Source organism: Bufo bufo, chromosome 1 (assembly GCF_905171765.1).
Source record: "Bufo bufo chromosome 1, aBufBuf1.1, whole genome shotgun sequence".
NCBI lineage: Eukaryota > Metazoa > Chordata > Amphibia > Anura > Bufonidae > Bufo > Bufo bufo.
The window spans coordinates 807,454,298-807,470,274 of NC_053389.1; the positions used below are offsets into that span (position 1 = coordinate 807,454,298).

At 39.9% G+C, this 15,977-nt stretch overlaps 1 non-coding gene across 1 annotated transcript; it reads right to left on the reverse strand.

Annotated features, from left to right (window-relative positions):
- Positions 1 to 14,472: 14,472 nt before the first annotated feature.
- Positions 14,473 to 14,543, reverse strand: TRNAG-GCC. Its single transcript has one exon. It is a non-coding gene; the product is annotated as a tRNA-Gly (tRNA).
- Between the last annotated feature and the right edge of the window lie 1,434 nt (positions 14,544 to 15,977).

Genomic DNA, 15,977 nt, shown 5'->3' on the forward strand with positions numbered 1-15,977 from the left:
GCCCCCTTGGATCCACAGTTTGTAACCGGTGGATCCAATAAGCCTCACGCTTTAAAAGCAAACTATTCCTATCGCCGCCTCGGCGAGGTAAAGATACGCTCTCAATCACTTGAAACCGCAACTGCGATATCGCATGACGCTTCTCATGGAAATGATGCGGTAGGGGTAACAACAAATTCTCAGTGCGGATAGTGGACTTATGCTTACTTAATCTATCTTTAATCCGCATTGAGGTTTCCCCTACATAGACCAAACCGCAGGGACATTTCAAAATATAAATGACATTTTTACTATCACATGTGAACATGCCTTTAATGGGAATTTGTTCTCCAGAATGAGGGTGGGTCAGTGTAGAACCTCTAATGACACTTGAACAGTTGTTACAATTTAAACACGGAAATGTGCCCTGACGCGGAGTAGTCAGTGTGGTTTGTCTGACTATAGGTTTGTTAGTGCCTATGTCTGCTCTAATAATTTTGTCACGGATATTGTCCGCTTTTTTGAAACACATCATTGGAGAATTTTGAAATATCTCCATATGAGGATATGATCTAGACATGATGTGCCAATGCTTATTAATTATGCCCCTTATTCTCTGTGCCCAAGGATGGTACTTCACTATTAATGGAATGCGTGGTGGTTTGATAATCTTCTGTCCCTGCGGTTGATCTAACTTCTGCTTTTGAGATTGTAATAAGTGTAGGGGATAGCCTCTGTTGAGGAACTTTTTCGTCATCTCTTGCAACCTAATTTCACAGGTGTCAGGATCAGTCACGATCCTTTTAACCCTCTGGTACTGTGAAAAAGGAATCGCCTTCTTGATTGCTGGGGGATGGCTACTAGTGTAGGTAAGTAGACTATTACGATCTGTATCCTTGATATATAAATCAGTGTACACTGTACCATCATCCTTGCGCTTTACCCATGTATCAAGAAAGGATATTTGTTGAAAATCAAAGTGTATGGTAAATTGAAGCTCACTTAATATGTGACTGAATAAACGCGTCACTATATGTCCTTAATATGTGACTGAATAAACGCAACATTCATCATCATCGCGAGTGCTGGTCCTTCCTTCTTTATTGCAAGTATTGGGACGTCTTCCCACTGACTCGTGCACCGCGTCTATTCCAGCAGTGCCGACCCTTTCCCACATAAGATTGCCTGACTTTTGGGTACGAGCACGCATTACTCCTATAAATGAGCACCTTTGCCTACACAGAGGATGAGGCCCGTGATATTGTATCACAAGTCACAGCTTCAACTGATTTTCTCCAGATTCCCACCAGTGAGCTGAAGAGCAGGAATCTAGTGAAGGAAAGCAAACACCTGATTGCGCTTGAACTACATGCTGCTACTCTAGCAGAATATCACCGCACACAGAGAATTCCGCGAGGACTAAGGGTGAAATTGAGACCAACATTTTTTGGTAATAACCTTGAATACTGCACTCGTTTCTCTAACATCCTCAATAAATGCTCATTGGACTTGATTGTTCTAACTGTGGAATACCTCAATACTGCCATTGAAGAGTGTAAAGCGCACATCACCACTGCTAAAGAACAGCTGAGGGATTGCCTCAAACCAGAGGATCTCGCGACATTGTATGAGAAAACCGACAAACAATGCAGAGAACTTCAGGTGAAAATAGAAGCTACCAAACGCTCCAAGTTCCTCCGAGATGTGGAGGATTATTCATCACAGCGTGTATACAGGTGGCAGGACAAGTCCGGGACAGCTATCCCTTTTTCGTTTACAAGAGATCGCAGAACGGGATCTGCATCTTCCAGTACAGGCAGCGACACCTCGGGAGCAACGTCAATTCATTTTTTAGGCAAGCGCCGCGGCAAAAGAAGAGCAACACCAGGAGAGCCGGCCGCCATCATAGGAGAAGCAGACGCACCGAGACTGACGAGATCGCAGGTACTGCCGAGAACTTAGTTGTTAATCTTTCAAGTAAAACTGTGAGTCCTGCGCAATTGAATTTACTAAAGAAGGGACTGTCCTTTAGCCCCACAGGGACGCTGGACACCTTTTCTCTGGACATTGATTTGCAGCGGTTTTTCCGTAATATACGTCTTAAAGTACACTTTACTAAAAATGTTGATGTAGATGACATGGGGGGCGGTCATGCTAGCTCTGAGGAGCCGTCAGGTTCTTTAACATTGCAACAATTTTCATTGAGAGTTAAAAGTCATTTTGCACCTCCGAAAATATACCATCCAGTGGAAACCTTTGCTAATTTAGTTCAACGGGATGTTAATTCTCTATTGCAACAGTGTAAACAAGGTTCTTTACAGATACGTAATAATTTAACAGCTGAAGAGAAACATGCACTGAATGGTATATTAGAGGATAAGTCACTTATATTCAAACCAGCTGACAAGGGGGGTGCCCTTGTGATTCTGGATAGGGAGTATTACATCACAGAGATTTTAGGTCAACTGAGTGATAATGAGACATATAAGATTTTACAATCTGATCCGGTTTTTTCAATTAAAGGTGTATTACAGAGGATAGTGACTGAGGCGAGAGAGGATGGCATCATAGATAATAAATTAAGTGAATTTTTGATAAATCAGCATCCTATTACACCGGTGTTTTACACCCTTCCGAAAATTCACAAGTCCATGACCAGACCACCGGGACGCCCTATTGTGGCCTCCTCTGATTCAATCCTCTCTCCCCCAGCCATTTTTCTGGAGAAAGTGCTCACACCTTTGACCATGTTATCTCCTTCCTACCTACGAGACACAGGACATTTCTTGAGTGAAATACGTCCCCTTCATCTAGATAGAGACTGCATACTGGTCACTTTTGATGTATGCAGCCTCTATACTTCCATTACTCACGAAAAGGGTTTAGAGGCAGCCTCCAGACTATTGAATACCAGTCATTATACATCAGCACAGAAGGATTTTTTTCTGACACTTTTAAAACTAGTGTTGGAGGAAAATTACTTCTTATTTCAAGACACCTTTTTTCAACAGCGCCGCGGGACCGCGATGGGATCGAACGTCGCGCCGCCGTACGCAAACAGTTATATGTCATCGTTTGAAAGTGAATTTGTTTATTCCAATTCTTTATATTTAAAGCATTGCATATTTTGGCGTCGATTTATAGATGACGTGTTTTGCGTATGGCGAGGCGACGTTCGATCCCTCATGGAATTTAACAGTCATCTTAACTCCATTTGGAGTGAGCTTCAATTTACCATACACTTTGATTTTCAACAAATATCCTTTCTTGATACATGGGTAAAGCGCAAGGATGATGGTACAGTGTACACTGATTTATATATCAAGGATACAGATCGTAATAGTCTACTTACCTACACTAGTAGCCATCCCCCAGCAATCAAGAAGGCGATTCCTTTTTCACAGTACCAGAGGGTTAAAAGGATCGTGACTGATCCTGACACCTGTGAAATTAGGTTGCAAGAGATGACGAAAAAGTTCCTCAACAGAGGCTATCCCCTACACTTATTACAATCTCAAAAGCAGAAGTTAGATCAACCGCAGGGACAGAAGATTATCAAACCACCACGCATTCCATTAATAGTGAAGTACCATCCTTGGGCACAGAGAATAAGGGGCATAATTAATAAGCATTGGCACATCATGTCTAGATCATATCCTCATATGGAGATATTTCAAAATTCTCCAATGATGTGTTTCAAAAAAGCGGACAATATCCGTGACAAAATTATTAGAGCAGACATAGGCACTAACAAACCTATAGTCAGACAAACCACACTGACTACTCCGCGTCAGGGCACATTTCCGTGTTTAAATTGTAACAACTGTTCAAGTGTCATTAGAGGTTCTACACTGACCCACCCTCATTCTGGAGAACAAATTCCCATTAAAGGCATGTTCACATGTGATAGTAAAAATGTCATTTATATTTTGAAATGTCCCTGCGGTTTGGTCTATGTAGGGGAAACCTCAATGCGGATTAAAGATAGATTAAGTAAGCATAAGTCCACTATCCGCACTGAGAATTTGTTGTTACCCCTACCGCATCATTTCCATGAGAAGCGTCATGCGATATCGCAGTTGCGGTTTCAAGTGATTGAGAGCGTATCTTTACCTCGCCGAGGCGGCGATAGGAATAGTTTGCTTTTAAAGCGTGAGGCTTATTGGATCCACCGGTTACAAACTGTGGATCCAAGGGGGCTCAACCGCGAGTATAATATTTCCAGTTTCACCTAGTTCTTGACTATATTATTCTTATTATAAGAATTTAGATTATGATAATATACATTTCATTTGTCTCTTTCAGCGGACTTGATTCCTGAATTGTTATCAACTGTTCCATTGTTTCATCAATGTATCCACATTGAATTTTTTTTGGTTTATTGCATCTTTCATTACTTCACCTGTGTCAGCCCTGAGGTGGGTGGAGCTACATAGTATGATGTCATTTTCCTTTTGTTTTGTTACTCCTCCCTCTCTCTGTGTATAAAAGAGATGTGATAGGAGTTTATTGTATAGTCTGAAGAAAGCACGTGTTGTGCTGAAACGCGTCACTATATGTCCTTAATATGTGACTGAATAAACGCAACATTCATCATCATCGCGAGTGCTGGTCCTTCCTTCTTTATTAAATGACGGAGGTGATCACCCCATATAGACTCCCTGATCACCCCCCTGTCATTGATCACCCCCCTGTAAAGCTCCATTCAGATGTCCGCATGATTTTTACGGATAGACTGATCGGATCCATAAAAATCATACGGACGTCTGAATGCAGCCTTACAGGGGAGTGATCAATGACTGTGGTGATCACCCCATATAGACTCCCTGATCACCCCCCTGTCATTGATTACCCCTCTGTCATTGATCACCCCCCTGTAAAGCTCCATTCAGATGTCCGCATGATTTTTACGGATCCACTGATAGACTGATCGGATCCGTAAAAATCATACGGACGTCTGAATGCAGCCTTACAGGGGAGTGATCAATGACTGTGGTGATCACCCCATATAGACTCCCTGATCACCCCCCTGTCATTGATTACCCCTCTGTCATTGATCACCCCCCTGTAAAGCTCCATTCAGATGTCCGCATGATTTTTACGGATCCACTGATAGACTGATCGGATCCGTAAAAATCATACGGACGTCTGAATGCAGCCTTACAGGGGGGTGATCAATGACAGTTGGGTGATCACCCCATATAGACTCCCTGATCACCCCCCTGTCATTGATCACCCCCCCTGTCATTGATCACCCCCCTGTCATTGATCCCCCTCTGTAAGGCTGCATTCAGTCTTTTTTTTGGCCCAAGTTAGCGGAATTTTTTTTTTTTTCTTACAAAGTCACATATTCCACTAACTTGTGACAAAAAATAAAATCTCACATGAACTCCCCATACCCCTCACGGAATCCAAATGCGTAAAATTTTTTAGACATTTATATTCCAGACTTCTTCTCACGCTTTAGGGCCCCTAGAATGCCAGGGCAGTATAAATACCCCACATGTGACCCCATTTCGGAAAGAAGACACCCCCAGGTATTCCGTGAGGGGCATATTGAGTCCATGAAAGATTGAAATTTTTGTCCCAAGTTAGCGGAACGGGAGACTTTGTGAGAAAAAAATAAAAAATATCAATTTCCGCTAACTTGTGCCAAAAAAAAAAAATTTCTATGAACTCGCCATGCCCCTCATTGAATACCTTGGGGTGTCTTCTTTCCAAAATGGGGTCACATGTGGGGTATTTATACTGCCCTGGCATTCTAGGGGCCCCAAAGCGTGAGAAGAAGTCTGGTATCCAAATGTCTAAAAATGCCCTCCTAAAAGGAATTTGGGCACCTTTGCGCATCTAGGCTGCAAAAAAGTGTCACACATCTGGTATCGCCGTACTCAGGAGAAGTTGGGGAATGTGTTTTGGGGTGTCATTTTACATATACCCATGCTGGGTGAGATAAATATCTTGGTCAAATGCCAACTTTGTATAAAAAAATGGAAAAAGTTGTCTTTTGCCAAGATATTTCTCTCACCCAGCATGGGTATATGTAAAAAGACACCCCAAAACACATTCCCCAACGTCTCCTGAATACGGCGATACCAGATGTGTGACACTTTTTTGCAGCCTAGGTGGGCAAAGGGGCCCACATTCCAAAGAGCACCTTTCGGATTTTACTGGTCATTTACCTACTTACCACACATTAGGGCCCCTGGAAAATGCCAGGGCAGTATAACTACCCCACAAGTGACCCCATTTTGGAAAGAAGACACCCCAAGGTATTCCGTGAGGGGCATGGCGAGTTCCTAGAATTTTTTATTTTTTGTCACAAGTTAGTGGAAAATGATTTTTTTTTTTTTTTTTTTTTTCATACAAAGTCTCATATTCCACTAACTTGTGACAAAAAATAAAAACTTCCATGAACTCACTATGCCCATCAGCGAATACCCTGGGGTCTCTTCTTTCCAAAATGGGGTCACTTGTGGGGTAGTTATACTGCCCTGGCATTCTAGGGGCCCAAATGTGTGGTAAGGAGTTTGAAATCAAATTCTGTAAAAAATGACGAGTGAAATCCGAAAGGTGCTCTTTGGAATATGGGCCCCTTTGCCCACCTAGGCTGCAAAAAAGTGTCACACATCTGGTATCTCCGTACTCAGGAGAAGGTGGAGAATGTGTTTTGGGGTGTCATTTTACATATACCCATGCTGGGTGAGAGAAATATCTTGGCAAAAGACAACTTTTCCCATTTTTTTATACAAAGTTGGCATTTGACCAAGATATTTATCTCACCCAGCATGGGTATATGTAAAAAGACACCCCAAAACACATTCCCCAACGTCTCCTGAATATGGCGATACCAGATGTGTGACACTTTTTTGCAGCCTAGGTGGGCAAAGGGGCCCACATTCCAAAGAGCACCTTTCGGATTTCACTGGTCATTTACCTACTTACCACACATTAGGGCCCCTGGAAAATGCCAGGGCAGTATAACTACCCCACAAGTGACCCCATTTTGGAAAGAAGACACCCCAAGGTATTCCGTGAGGGGCATGGCGAGTTCCTAGAATTTTTTATTTTTTGTCACAAGTTAGTGGAAAATGATGATTTTTTTTTATTTATTTATTTTTCATACAAAGTCTCATATTCCACTAACTTGTGACAAAAAATAAAAACTTCCATGAACTCACTATGCCCATCAGCGAATACCCTGGGGTCTCTTCTTTCCAAAATGGGGTCACTTGTGGGGTAGTTATACTGCCCTGGCATTCTAGGGGCCCAAATGTGTGGTAAGGAGTTTGAAATCAAATTCTGTAAAAAATGACGAGTGAAATTCGAAAGGTGCTCTTTGGAATATGGGCCACTTTGCCCATCTAGGCTGCAAAAAAGTGTCACACATCTGGTATCTCCGTACTCAGGAGAAGGTGGGGAATGTGTTTTGGGGTGTCTTTTTACATATACCCATGCTAGGTGAGAGAAATATCTTGGCAAAAGACAACTTTTCCCATTTTTTTATACAAAGTTGGCATTTGACCAAGATATTTATCTCACCCAGCATGGGTATATGTAAAAAGACACCCCAAAACACATTCCCCAACTTCTCCTGAATACGGAGATACCAGATGTGTGACACTTTTTTGCAGCCTAGGTGGGCAAAGGGGCCCACATTCCAAAGAGCACCTTTCGGATTTCACTCGTCATTTTTTACAGAATTTGATTTCAAACTCCTTACCACACATTTGGGCCCCTAGAATGCCAGGGCAGTATAACTACCCCACAAGTGACCCCATTTTAGAAAGAAGAGACCCCAAGGTATTTCGTGATGGGCATAGTGAGTTCATGGAAGTTTTTATTTTTTGTCACAAGTTAGTGGAATATGAGACTTTGTAAGAAAAAAAAAAATAAATAAAAAAATCATCATTTTCCGCTAACTTGTGACAAAAAATAAAAAGTTCTATGAACTCACTATGCCCATCAGCGAATACCTTAGGGTGTGTATTTTCCGAAATGGGGTCATTTGTGGGGTGTTTGTACTGTCTGGCCATTGTAGAACCTCAGGAAACATGACAGTTGCTCAGAAAGTCAGAGCTGCTTCAAAAAGCGGAAATTCACATTTTTGTACCATAGTTTGTAAACGCTATAACTTTTACCCAAACCATTTTTTTTTTACCCAAACATTTTTTTTTAATCAAAGACATGTAGAACAATAAATTTAGAGCAAAATTTATATATGGATGTCGTTTTTTTTGCAAAATTTTACAACTGAAAGTGAAAAATGTCATTTTTTTGCAAAAAAATCGTTAAATTTCGATTAATAACAAAAAAAGTAAAAATGTCAGCAGCAATGAAATACCACCAAATGAAAGCTCTATTAGTGAGAAGAAAAGGAGGTAAAATTCATTTGGGTGGTAAGTTGCATGACCGAGCAATAAACGGTGAAAGTAGTGTAGGTCAGAAGTGTAAAAAGTGGCCTGGTCTTTCAGGGTGTTTAAGCACTGGGGGCTGAGGTGGTTAATAGAGGAAACAAAGGAGTCAGAGAGCTGCTTCTTGGCAATTGCCGACATCAGTCTGTTTCCTCTATCCCCATGTGCATAGGCCTTGAATCGGGAACGGAGGACCAACTTTGCTGAGGTGACATTCAATACATTTTTTAGTTTTGTTCTGGCTTCAGTTAGTTCTGTTAGGGTGCTTATAGCCCGAGATTCCTTGTGGGAAGATTCTAGACGAGATATGGTCGCCAATAAGGCGTCCAGGGCTAGTGTCCTTTGTTTTTTCACAAAGGCTCCCAAAGCTATGAGTTCCCCCCTTAGGACCACCTTATGGGATTCCCATAGTATAGAAGGAGAAGGAGGTGAATCTGGGGTGTCATTAAGTGTGAAAAATTCAGATATTGAGGCCTTAAGCTTGTCTGCATATCTAGGGTCTAGAATCAGGGTATCGTTGAGACGCCATAAGCGCTCCTTTCTCTGCGGGCTAGACAGGGAAAAATTTACAATGACAGGGGCATGGTCGGATAATGTTATATTACCTATCAGGGCTCCAGAGACATTACGTACATATGAACTAGACAGGAAAATGTAATCCAATCTGTGGAAAGATAGTTTGGCATGTGAGTAAAAGGTATAATCTCGGCCATTGGGGTTTAGGGCCCGCCAGACATCCAATACTTTAAGTTTTTTCAGGGAAATTTTCAATCTTTTCAGGAGCCTATAAGATACAGAAGGTCTGCCCGCCGAGGTGTCCACCGCTGGCTCCAGAGCCACATTGAAGTCGCCCCCCAGTACTAATAAGCCCTCTGAGAAGGAGGATAACGCAGCAAGGGTCTGAACGAGCCATGGTACTTGGCCTTTATTGGGAGCGTACACGTTGGCAAAGGTCACTGGAGATTCGCCCAATAAACCCTTTACAAAAATGTATCTGCCCTCTGGGTCTGCTGAGATAGCCGAGTGTTTAAAGGGGAGGCATTTATGAATAGCTATACTAACCCCTCTACTAGCGGAGTCGTGAGTACTGTGAAACCACTGGACAAATTTCTTAGGGGGAAGCTTAGGAATCTTGCCCGTTCTGAAATGGGTCTCTTGCAAAAAGGCCACAGAGACCTTATCTTTCAGAAGGAGAGATAGAGTTTGAGACCTTTTACATGGCTCGTTCAGCCCGTGCGCGTTTAGTGAGGCGACCACTATAGAAGACATTTCTGAATACATTCAGGTGAGTAAATGCATAATACAACCATGGAAGTATGAAAGAGCACACATATGATATGAGCAGGAGAAGGGAAGGAAGGTAAGGGAAGTACAAAAGAACAAAAAATGAACAAGGGAACATTAAACATGTCAAGTTGACCAGTGAGTAATTCAGACATGACACCCGTCTGAGAACGGTTAGTACTCTACCTATCACCCGCCAAGACAGGATTGGACTGGCGAGGGGGCAAGTAGAGCACCTGTGGTCTGAACAAAAGAGACCAAAACAAAAAATGTGTCCAGCATCTTAAACCGTCCGGACATCACCCTGCAATGAGGAGCAGAATGCGTTATCCTAGAGGTAGCGTCCCGTAGCAGCAATAATACGGTACAGAACCGTTAAAACATAACATTAAGCCCAACTAAGAGATAGGCCATAAAAATAAAAACTCTAAGAATGCAGAAAACCTTTAAAGTGTAGAGAGGCCAAGTCCGCCTTTAGTAACCTGTGTAACAGAGGTGAATAACAGTCATCTCCTATTCTGGGGAGGTAAAAATATCAGCAAGGTATGCTTACAAGCAACTCTAATCAGGTGGGATCTCTATCCATCCTACCGCGTCGCAAACGATCCGGTTTGCCTGCGGACGCCGTCTGCCATGCGGTCAAACGAGGTAGTGCGGGAAGGGCGCCATCTTGGTCAGCTGGTAACCATGAGGGGATCTCCATCGGAGGAACATCCAGGGACCGCCAAACAGAATCCAGGTCAGCAGGAGAGCGTACGGTGAGTAGCTTACCATTCCTGGAAATCGCCAACCCAAAGGGGTATAACCAGCGGAATGGGGTCGAGGTTTTCCTCAGGATATCCAGGAGAGGCCTGAGAAGGCGCCGCTTGGCCAGGGTGGATGGGGCGATGTCTTGGAACATCTGAATCGGGGTATTTTCGTACTCCAGTACCTCAATTTCTCTTTGGCTTTTAAGGATGGCTGCGGTATCAACGTAGCTCAATAAGCCACAGATTACATCACGTGGCGGTTCTTGCGGTTTAGGCCTAGGGCGCAGCGCCCTGTGTATGCGCTCCACCACGATTCCCGCCGCTCTATCAGGATCCAGCAGCTTAGAAAACAATTCATGTGCTACAGTCGGTAAGGCCTCCGCTGCAAACGACTCAGGTAGGCCGCGGATGCGGATATTGCGCCGGCGGCTGCGGTTTTCTTGGTCTTCCAATTTCAGGAAGGCATCGTTTAGCAAGGCCTTGTGAGACGCCAGCACCTCCGACGCTTTACTCTCATACGTCATGATGGCCTCCTGAGTGGCTTCTAACGCCACCACTCTCTGCCCCAGATGCTTCATGTCGTCCTTGATATCAGACAGGTCTTGTTTTAAGGGCGAGAGGGCCGATTCAAGGACCCGGCGCAGGGTTCGCTCTGAGAGAGGTGGGTCTCTGGGTCTCTTGTCCGAGACATCGGAGCCGCTGCCTGCGTCTGACAATTCCCCGGCGTCAGAGTCCTGTGCAGCAGACGTCGCCATATTGGGGCCTTTCTGCGCCGTGAACCTCGACGTTTTCCGGAGAAACTTCTCCATCTCTGGCTGTTTGGAGCGCAGTGGGGTGGACTCTGAGCTTCCTCTGTTCTTTTCTCTGCCAGGTTTCCCCATAATCAAGCAAATTATAAGCTTATATAGGGCAAATGAGCCGGAATGCTGGAGGAGCTCAAGCTCGTGCGGCCATTCAGCAGCGTGGCTCGGCTCCGCCCCCCATAGTAGTTATATTCTTGTACATAGGGGTAGTATTATAGTAGTTATATTCTTGTACATAGGAGCAGTATTATAGCAGTTATATTCTTGTACATAGGAGTCAGTATTATAATAGTTATATTCTTGTACATAGGAGGCAGTATTATAGTAGTTATATTCTTGTACATAGGAGGCAGTATTATAGTAGTTATATTCTTGTACATAGGAGCAGTATTATAGTAGTTATATTCTTGTACATAGGAGGCAGTATTATAGTAGTTATATTCTTGTACATAGGAGCAGTATTATAGTAGTTATATTCTTGTACATAGGAGCAGTATTATAGCAGTTATATTCATGTACATAGGAGCAGTATTATAGCAGTTATATTCTTGTACATAGGAGCAGTATTATAGTAGTGATATTCTTATACATAGGAGGCAGTATTATAGTAGTTATATTCTTATACATAGGAGCAGTATTATAGTAGTTATATTCTTGAACATAGGACCAGTATTATAGTAGTTATATTCTTGTACATAGGAGGCAGTATTATAGTAATTATATTCTTGTACATAGGAGCAGTATTATAGTAGTTATATTCTTGTACATAGGAGCAGTATTATAGCAGTTATATTCTTGTACATAGGAGCAGTATTATAGCAGTTATATTCATGTACATAGGAGCAGTATTATAGCAGTTATATTCTTGTACATAGGAGCAGTATTATAGTAGTGATATTCTTATACATAGGAGGCAGTATTATAGCAGTTATATTCTTGTACATAGGAGCAGTATTATAGTAGTTATATTCTTGTACATAGGAGCAGTATTATAGCAGTTATATTCTTGTACATAGGAGCTGTATTATAGTAGTTATATTCTTTTACATAGGAGGCAGTATTATAGTAGTTATATTCTTGTACATGGGGGCAGTATTATAGTAGTTATATTCTTGTACATAGGAGCAGTATTATAGTAGTTATATTCTTGTACATATGACGCAGTATTATAGTAGTTATATTCTTGTACATAGGAGCAGTATTATAGCAGTTATATTCTTGTACATAGGAGGCAGAATTATAGTAGTTATATTCTTATACATAGGAGCAGTATTATAGTAGTTATATTCTTGAACATAGGACCAGTATTATAGTAGTTATATTCTTGTACATAGGAGGCAGTATTATAGTAATTATATTCTTGTACATAGGAGCAGTATTATAGTAGTTATATTCTTGAACATAGGACCAGTATTATAGTAGTTATATTCTTGTACATAGGAGGCAGTATTATAGTAGTTATATTCTTGAACATAGGACCAGTATTATAGTAGTTATATTCTTGTACATAGGAGGCAGTATTATAGTAATTATATTCTTGTACATAGGAGCAGTATTATAGTAGTTATATTCATGTACATAGGAGGCAGAATTATAGTAGTTATATTCTTGTACATAGGAGCAGTATTATAGCAGTTATATTCTTGTACATAGGAGGCAGAATTATAGTAGTTATATTCTTATACATAGGAGCAGTATTATAGTAGTTATATTCTTGAACATAGGACCAGTATTATAGTAGTTATATTCTTGTACATAGGAGGCAGTATTATAGTAATTATATTCTTGTACATAGGAGCAGTATTATAGTAGTTATATTCTTGTACATAGGAGCAGTATTATAGCAGTTATATTCATGTACATAGGAGCAGTATTATAGCAGTTATATTCTTGTACATAGGAGCAGTATTATAGTAGTGATATTCTTATACATAGGAGGCAGTATTATAGCAGTTATATTCTTGTACATAGGAGCAGTATTATAGTAGTTATATTCTTGTACATAGGAGCAGTATTATAGCAGTTATATTCTTGTACATAGGAGCTGTATTATAGTAGTTATATTCTTTTACATAGGAGGCAGTATTATAGTAGTTATATTCTTGTACATGGGGGCAGTGTTATAGTAGTTATATTCTTGTACATAGGAGCAGTATTATAGTAGTTATATTCTTGTACATAGGAGCAGTATTATAGTAGTTATATTCTTGTACATGGGGGCAGTGTTATAGTAGTTATATTCTTGTACATAGAAGGCAGTGTTATAGTAGTTATATTCTTGTACATAGGAGGCAGTATTATAGTAGTTATATTCTTGTACATAGGAGGCAGTATTATAGTAGTTATATTCTTGTACATAGGGGCAGTGTTATAGTAGTTATATTCTTGTACATAGCAGCAGTATTATAGTAGTTATATTCTTGTACATAGGAGCAGTATTATAGTAGTTGTATTCTTGTACATAGGAGCAGTATTATAGTAGTTGTATTCTTATACATAGCAGCAGTATTATAGTAGTTATATTCTTGTACATAGGAGCAGTATTATAGTAGTTGTATTCTTGTACATAGGAGCAGTATTATAGTAGTTGTATTCTTGTACATAGGAGCAGTATTATAGTAGTTATATTCTTGTACATAGGAGCAGTATTATAGTAGTTATATTCTTGTACATAGGAGCAGTATTATAGTAGTTATATTCTTGTACATAGGAGCAGTATTATAGTAGTTATATTCTTGTACATAGGAGCACTATTATAGTAGTTATATACTTGTACATAGGAGCAGTATTATAGTAGTTATATTTTTGTATATAGGAGGCAGTATTATAGTAGTTATATTCTTGTACATAGGAGCAGTATTATAGTAGTTATATTCTTGTACATAGGAGCAGTATTATAGTAGTTATATTCTTGTAAATAGGAGCAGTATTATAGTAGTTATATTCCTGTACTTAGGTGCAGTATTATAGTAGTTATATTCTTGTATATAGGAGAAGATCTGGCATAATCTAAATCCTAGTTCTGCAGTCTGATATATATTACATCAGCCTAGGAATACTTCATCCACTGTTCCAGGACAGAGCACTGATACGACTTAAGGTTTTTACTATTTGAAAGTTCCATCAGTAAATTTCCAGTAAAACAGAGCAAACAGCAAGAAAAGATGTGAATTGTCTTGTTGTAATCTTAATTTCTGTTTGCACAATTATATGAAATGCATTGTGAGACCTAAAAAGCTATATCATTTCATTGGCCGGGAATCGAACCCGGGCCTCCCGCGTGGCAGGCGAGAATTCTACCACTGAACCACCAATGCCTTGAATGTATGTTTCTTGCTCGTTTAGGGAATTCAAGAAATTCGCCTCCTGCTACAGCACAAAATGTGCACAGAAAAGATCTTGAGGTTCAAAACTGCATGACATGCTCTCTATGATCCCTGCCATACCCTCAAGGTACATATCCTAATAACTGTGTTCTTTGTATTTTATTCTACATACAGTGGGCTCTGTGTTACAGTAGTAATATTCATGTACATAGGAGGCAGAATTATAGTAGTTATATTCTTGTACATAGGAGCAGTATTATAGTAGTTATATTCTTGTACATAGGAGCAGTATTATAGTAGTTATATTCTTGTACATAGGAGCAGTATTATACTAGTTATATTATTGTACATAGAAGCAGTATTATAGTAGTTATATTCTTGTACATAGGAGCAGTATTATAGTAGTTATATTCTTGTACATAGGAGGCAGAATTATAGTAGTTATATTCTTGTACAAAGGAGGCAGTAATATAGTAGTTATATTATTGTACATAGGAGCAGTATTATAGTAGTTATATTCTTGTACATAGGAGGCAGTATTATAGTAGTTATATTCTTGTACATAGGAGCAGTATTATAGTAGTTATATTCTTGTACATAGTAGCAGTATTATAGTAGTTATATTCTTGTACATAGGAGCAGTATTATAGTAGATATATTGTTATACATAGGAGCAGTATTATAGTAGTTATATTCTTGTACATAGGAGCAGTATTATAGTAGTTATATTCTTGTACATAGGAGCAGTATTATAGTAGTTATATTCTTGTACATAGGAGCAGTATTATAGTAGTTATATTCTTGTACATAGGAGGCAGTATTATAGTAGTTTTATTCTTGTACATAGGAGCAGTATTATAGTAGTTATATTCTTGTACATAGGAGGCAGTATTATAGTAGTTATATTCCTGTACATAGGAGCAGTATTATAGTAGTTATATTCTTGTACATAGGGGGCAGTATTATAGTAGTTATATTCTTGTACATAGGAGCAGTATTATAGTAGTTATATTCTTGTACATAGGAGCAGTATTATAGTAGTTATATTCTTGTACATAGGAGGCAGTATTATAGTAGTTATATTCTTGTACATAGGAGCAGTATTATAGTAGTTATATTCTTGTACATAGGAGCAGTATTATAGTAGTTATATTCTTGTACATAGGAGCAGTATTATAGTAGTTATATTCTTGTACATAGGAGCAGTATTATAGTAGTTATATTCTTGTACATAGGAGCAGTATTACAGTAGTTATATTCCTGTACATAGGAGCAGTATTATAGTAGTTGTATTCTTGTACATAGGAGCAGTATTATAGTAGTTATATTCTTGTACATAGGAGCAGTATTATAGTAGTTATATTCTTGTACATAGGAGGCAGTATTATAGTAGTTATATTCTTGAACATAGGAGTAGTATTATAG